Below are 6,603 nucleotides of genomic sequence, written 5' to 3'. Positions count from 1 at the left end.
GAGTTCATTGGAAATAAAAATCCAAGAGAGACCGAAGGCGAGCTGCTGAAGGTGCTGAAACTGACCGGCGACGTTTGTTTGACCATTTCAAGAGTTGATTGGTGTGTATTCTTTCGGAGGAAAGATTTTATTTTTCTCCTCTTTCAATTGATTCATCCATTTTTGTAGCTGTATTGATGTTGGACGGTGATCTCTTAGTTTAGGGTTCATCTTCTTGGGATGCATTGGCAGAAAACTGGTCGTGGGATTTGAGAGTTTTTATCCATTTGGATCTTTCATGCCGATCTAGTATCTGTTTTTTTCGCTTAAATGTTTAAATTCTTCGTTCTGTTTCATTTTCTGTTTGAAATGTTTTTCAGGGATTTCTTAAGCTGAATATTGAATGCTTTGCTCGATCAATTATACCGTTCGTGTGTTGTCATCATCTTTCTTTTTAAATTTAATGGGTTATTTTACTTATCAGCTTCCGGATTTTTTGGTTGCTCAAGTACTAATGACATTGGTGTAGTTGAGGGAGAAGAAGAGAGGATCAATTTGATTTATTTCGTATCTTAATGCGTTCTTTTTTGGGAGTTAGTGGTTGTTGACAACGCAAACATCCTTGCCCTTTAAATATAAGTGTGCCTGAAAGATAACCGTTTTATGTGAGTTAGGACTTCTTTGTATATTGATTTCCAGATGTTGATTAAATGGCTGCTTTTTCTCTGTGTAGAGCAAATGATGAGGCTACAGACATATGCGGGGCTTAGTTTCGTTGCAGCTCTAGCTGTTACATATCATGCATTCAACAGCAGAGGTCAGTTTTATCCAGCAATGGTTTTCTGTCTACTTCCAAGATCAGCTTGGTACTTCTTCTCAACATGGGTCTGGTAATTATGTGTCTTTTTATGGCAATTAACAAAGAGGGTCTTCCTTGGCACACTGCGAGAGGCAGAGGTTGAAAGGCTTAATGAGCAATCATGGAGGGAGGTTATGGAAATTCTCTTTGCCATCACCATCTTTAGGCAGGATTTCTCTGTTACATTCCTGCTATGGTCACGGCACTGTTGTTGATCAAAGCTTTTACATTGGTTGGCTCAGAAAAGAGTTGAATATATTGAGACCACTCCCACAGTGCCCTTGTTGTCTCACATTCGAATTGTGTCTTTTATGGGTTTTCTCCTTCTTCTGGATGGACTCTTTTTATATAGTTCCATGAAGCATTGATACAATCATGGCAGGCTTCAGTTTCCCTCTTTTTTGCTTTTGAGTAAGCCTTCTTCTCTATAATCGTCCTAAACTCATTGTCAGTTGCCATATGGTTAATCTGAATTGAAAAATGATTCACTTTATATCACTTTTAAAGTTTTTTGTGTCTACATTGGTTGTGTTAAGATTAGAATGATGCATGGAGATTAAAAACTATACAATCTTCAGCTGTTAATAAGCCCAGCTCGGCCTTTTAAATATATAGAAATCCAGAATATTGTTGAATTCTTAACTTCCTTGTTTAGAAGCCATTTTGTTTTAAGCAACCAATCATTGGGTTTAATTAGCTTTGGTCATAGGATGTATTAATATGAATCACTTTACCAACTAGGAATCTATTTGTGCTAACATTTGGTTTAACATTTCTGTCTATTCAGTTTGGGAAGTGCTTTGGAATCTTTGAATAATTTATCCTGGGGATTTATCTTTGACACTATCTATTTCTATCTCAGGTACATGATACTGGCAACAACAACAGTGTCAATTTTTGTGAAATATCTTTTCTATGTTAGCGACATGCTTATGGAAGGACAATGGGAAAAGAAACCAGTCTTTACATTCTACTTGGAACTCATTAGGGATTTGCTTCACTTGTCTATGTACATGTGTTTCTTCCTTGTAATTTTCATGTAAGTGATCAGTCAGCTCTTATTTTGCATATGCATGGTAGCCCTCGTGAATTAAACTGGCATCTGCAGTAAAGAAGTCATATGCTCCCCTCCCCTCCCTCCCTCCCTTCCTCCCACATGCGCACAGACACACTCGTCAAAAGTAACTCTCTCATCCATTGGATTGCACATAGAATCAAATTTTCTTTCATAATTGATAATGATACCTAATGGATCAGTTTCTTTGACATGAACATTTGAAACTCATTGTGACTGAAATCTTATACCGTACTTACATTTTCATGGCCTTGTTGCCTGATAGGGCATTATTAAGGTTAAATTTACATTTGTAATTCTTGGGAAGAATAAGAATCTTCCCAGAGTATCTACTCGGAGGACCCTGCCAGCTTAAAATTTTTAACCTTGAAATTGATTGTTAACATTTTGGTTCAAAAATTTGAATGTGGGTTCAAGAATTGGAATTTGAAGGTAAATCATACCTGGAATTAGACAAACAAGCTGCTGGAATTTTTGTGCAGCACAGGCCCTCTTTAAATTATTAGTTGGAAATTAATGGGTGAGAGAAACATATTTTGTCATTTTTTTAAATTAGGCTAGTCCTTTAAAATGTCGTATTAGGCAGCTTCAGTTCCAGATTGGGTTGCAATTGCACCGAGTATTTTCTTTAATAATAACTTCCTCATTGGTGCCCCACTATTTTCTAGTAACTTGTTTATGTCATCTCCTGTTCAGATAGTTTGAACATAGCCGTGGAACGGTCTGTCTAATTTACTTAACTAATTATAACATTAATTAAACATATGCTCGCTGCGTATGTCATGGAACTTCGCGGTTATCTTATTGCTTTACCATTTGTTCAAAGATATTAAATTCAATAAGTTGATGGTCACCAGTCACCTTCTACCGTTTTTTTTTTTTTAATTACTTCTGCTGCTTTCTTTTATTCAGTAGTGAATGTTGTTTTAAAATAGTTTGTCCAGGTTTTGGTTTACTTGTTTGTCATGTTTTGATTTTGATTTTACTGCATGTTTAGTCTACACGTGGCTATTTTTTCACTTACTAAACTCAAGTTGGTTTTGATAGAAATTATGGTGTGCCTTTGCACTTAATACGGGAGCTGTATGAGACATTTAGGAACTTCAGAGTTCGTGTCGCTGACTACGTACGTTACCGTAAGATTACATCAAATATGAATGATCGGTTTCCTGATGCAACCCCCGAAGAGCTTAATTCGTAAGTTGTTAACTCAACATGTTACTTGTTAGTTTTTTAGTTAAGCTTATACAATAGTAGTAATTGTTAAAATGGCCATGCAGAAGCGATGCTACATGTATTATCTGTCGTGAAGAGATGACTACAGCCAAGAAACTTATATGTGGACATCTTTTTCATGTGCATTGCCTCCGATCATGGTTGGAGCGACAACATACTTGCCCTACCTGCAGAGCCTTGGTTGTACCACCTGAAAATGGGGCAACTACTGCTGGAGGGCAGCATGGAGCACAGTCAGATCGACAGGGTAACCCTATGAGGAATACTATACGCACAGTTTGTTAGCATATTAATGATTGCAGTATACCAAAATTGAAATGATATTATTTCTGATGAAATAATGTCTTTAGCAACTGAAATGGAAAATGGGAAAAGTGAAGGTCATATAGCTTGATATGAACAGACTAGTCCTCTTGGGATATGCCCCTTCCCTTCAACAACCATATGTTATCCTTTTTGAGGCATTTTAGTTTTGAATTGTTTTTTACCATACAAACTCTTTTTTAGAGAGTTAGGACATTTCTATCCCATTTTCTTTTATTTCTTGGGGAGTCACAAGATGTTGTATTGTGTATAATGAAAACCGAAATAATTTATTCAACTCTTTAATGAAACCATGTTATCTTTTTTCTTGGGATTGTCACGTTCTCTTGCTTTTTGTCTAATATGGTGTCGTTTTGAGTTTAACACAACCTGTTTAAGTATTTATAAAATAATATGAATAAGGTGAAGATTGCAGCTTTAGATAGTGCTGACATGATGTAGGGTGGATTATTGTAACATGGAACAGGAGCAGGAGCAGGAGCAGGAGCAGGAACAAGTACTGGAAGCTCAGCCCAAGCTGAAGGTGGCAGTGGGGCAGCTACTGATAATTTGAGTCGTCATCAAGCTAGACTCCAAGCTGCAGCTGCTGCTGCTTCAATGTACGAGAAGTCTTATGTATACCCCTCGGCAACTTCTTTAGTATGGTATGGCAATATCTCTTTCCTTTCACCATGTTAATTTTTTCCTTGTCCCGTTAACCAATTTAAATATCATTGATTTGCCCGCCACCTTTCTTAACACACATACTCACAGAGACATGCACCACACACACTTAAACAGACTGATCCATGAACGAAGGATTTAAACGAAAACATATTGTGTGCCAGGGTGGTCTTTATTTTAAAATTTTAGCAGTGGGAAAATAATATTTTATACATACATGTTATATTCTATTAATCTGTTCTAGTGTAAAGGACCAATAAACTGAGGCAAGAGTCTTGTATGTTTGTAAAAGATGGTCGAGGGGCTATTCGTTGAATCAAGACAAAGGTCTAATTTTTTCTATTTTCCCCCATTTTTCCAGATCGTAGTCTTATACATGGAATCTGATTCACACGTGTTATTCCTAAAGTTTAAGACATTCTAGTAATTTTGAAATGCAGTTGGAACATTGTTTACCTAATCTTACTACAATGACAGGCATTTTGGCAATATCTTGAATTTTGAAATCCTTTACCCTTGCTTCAGCTGCAAAAGCATGAATAGAAGCTAGTTAATTTTGTATTATTTTGGTATGGAAAATTTCTTTGGTTTTGAAGGTTAAAAGCGTCAGCTATACAATCTGAAGTATTCTATTATCTCAAAACTCAAACTATCTTTAAATGCTGTATTTCCATTCAAATCTGGTCAATAAAACGCGAGTCAATTTGATTAATGAGGTAACTATCAATTTCAAGTTCCAATTCTTGTGTTTAAGGTGCACTGCAAAACTGATAACATCAATTGCTTACAGCCTATTAAAATAGTCAATTAACAGGGTTTGTTCTCCTTTGCAGCGCGCCTGGATACACTGTTTATCCTCCTGTTCAAAGACCGGCTGCTGAATCTACTAATGCTGAATTTAATGTAGAAAATGAACAAACACAACGGCAGTTTCTCATCCCTGGTGGACCAGTGAATGTTTCCTTTCATCCAATGGGACCGTTTCTTTTTCCCCCTTGTCTAACACATGTAGCAAATGAGAATTATGGGGAGGGATCTGGATCTGATCCAAATACGCCAAAGTCTCTGCTGGAAGCTCAAAGACGCCAGATTGAGGTATGATTGCGTTGAACTTCTTTATGTTAACTGGTTTGTCACTGCCCTGCCAACTAATAGCTGTGACATGTCATCTTAGTGAGCTTTTGCAAAGTGGTCAAGTTTGGTGATTATGGTTGCCATCAAATGAGTAGTTACACTGTGGCTTTTCCTAGCCCCAGGCCTCTAGTCATTGACATTGCTGACATTATAACTATTTTCTCACAATCAGTTTTCTGTAAGAATGTGCCATATCACGTGCACATATAAAATTAGTGTATAGCATTCCAGTGTATCAGACTTTGGAACTCTAAACAATGAAACACGATTCTTGATGGCATGTTGGTAAACGTCCACATTAATTTATTCTGGATTTGTGAAAATTGAAGAGTTTTCGGAAACTGATGGGTCCCGTATGCATAATATGTAGGTACGTGCCTATGTTCTTTGAAAGGGTCTGTTGAATCATTTAATGCATTTTTTTCCATTTTTATTTCTAATTAATTATATGTCTCATCTTTTTTCCACTTATTTTCTTTCATCTCTTTCTTCACTGATCCCCCCCATCCTCACCTAAGGGTGTTTTAGGAAAATAAGTTACGTTTCTTTTACAGATATATTGTATTTAACTAATTTTAACCTACTTTTCATATTGCTTAAGTTAATTATTTGATGTTTATATTTTGAGCTAGAAGTATTGAAGTAATACCTAGAGTGCTTGGTCTGGGTATTTAATTTGTTTGCATTACATAATCCGAGAATGAAGATTGAAATCTAACTCGTACAATTAATTTTTTTGGGGTGAAATTAAAATAGATTCTGCAAAATCAGCTCCAGATTCTGCGGAAGGCATGTGATGAGGAAAATGTGAATGGGGGCAGGACATCATCAAGTGGCAAAGACAAGCAGGTTGCTTCCTCTTCATCCATTTCTGATATTCAAGGCAGCAGTTTATAAACTGCTTGCTTATTTTTCTGGCTGTATAATGAGGAGACTTCCAAATGTAGATATAGGAAAAGTAGAGTACAGAAATTACAGCATTGTAGGTCGCATCATCAATTTGAGACTGTTCAAGGCCTGTTCTTTGTTATATTAATCTTATTAATGCCTAGTGCCTCTTAAAATTGATTTGTGTCTGGCAGGCTTTTGTTATCTTGCGTAATAATTTTTATGGTGAATATCTAGTATTAAATATTACCGAATGTCATCGGGTTCATCATGGGAATTTTTTGTTGTTGGCATTTTCATGGTAATTTATTGCTAAGATGTGGCCATAAAATCAGATGGGGTACTTTTTGACTTTGTTTTCTTCAGGCGGCTATTAGGTCAATTAACATAAGCTCTTTTTACGGGTTGTTTGGCAAACCCTATTAGCACTTTTTGAAAGTGTTTT

The 6,603-nt window shown here is 36.4% G+C and overlaps 1 pseudogene; it reads left to right on the top strand.

The window, feature by feature from the left end:
* Positions 1-717: 717 nt before the first annotated feature.
* Positions 718-6,398, top strand: LOC114749256 (ERAD-associated E3 ubiquitin-protein ligase HRD1B-like; annotated as a pseudogene).
* The last annotated feature ends 205 nt before the right edge of the window (positions 6,399-6,603 follow it).

Source organism: Neltuma alba, unplaced genomic scaffold (assembly GCF_004799145.2).
Source record: "Neltuma alba isolate B1F8T4 unplaced genomic scaffold, ASM479914v2 tig00006003_pilon, whole genome shotgun sequence".
Lineage (NCBI taxonomy): Eukaryota > Viridiplantae > Streptophyta > Magnoliopsida > Fabales > Fabaceae > Neltuma > Neltuma alba.
The sequence above is the reverse complement of the archived record's forward strand: the minus strand, read 5'-3'. Positions and strand labels throughout refer to the sequence as shown.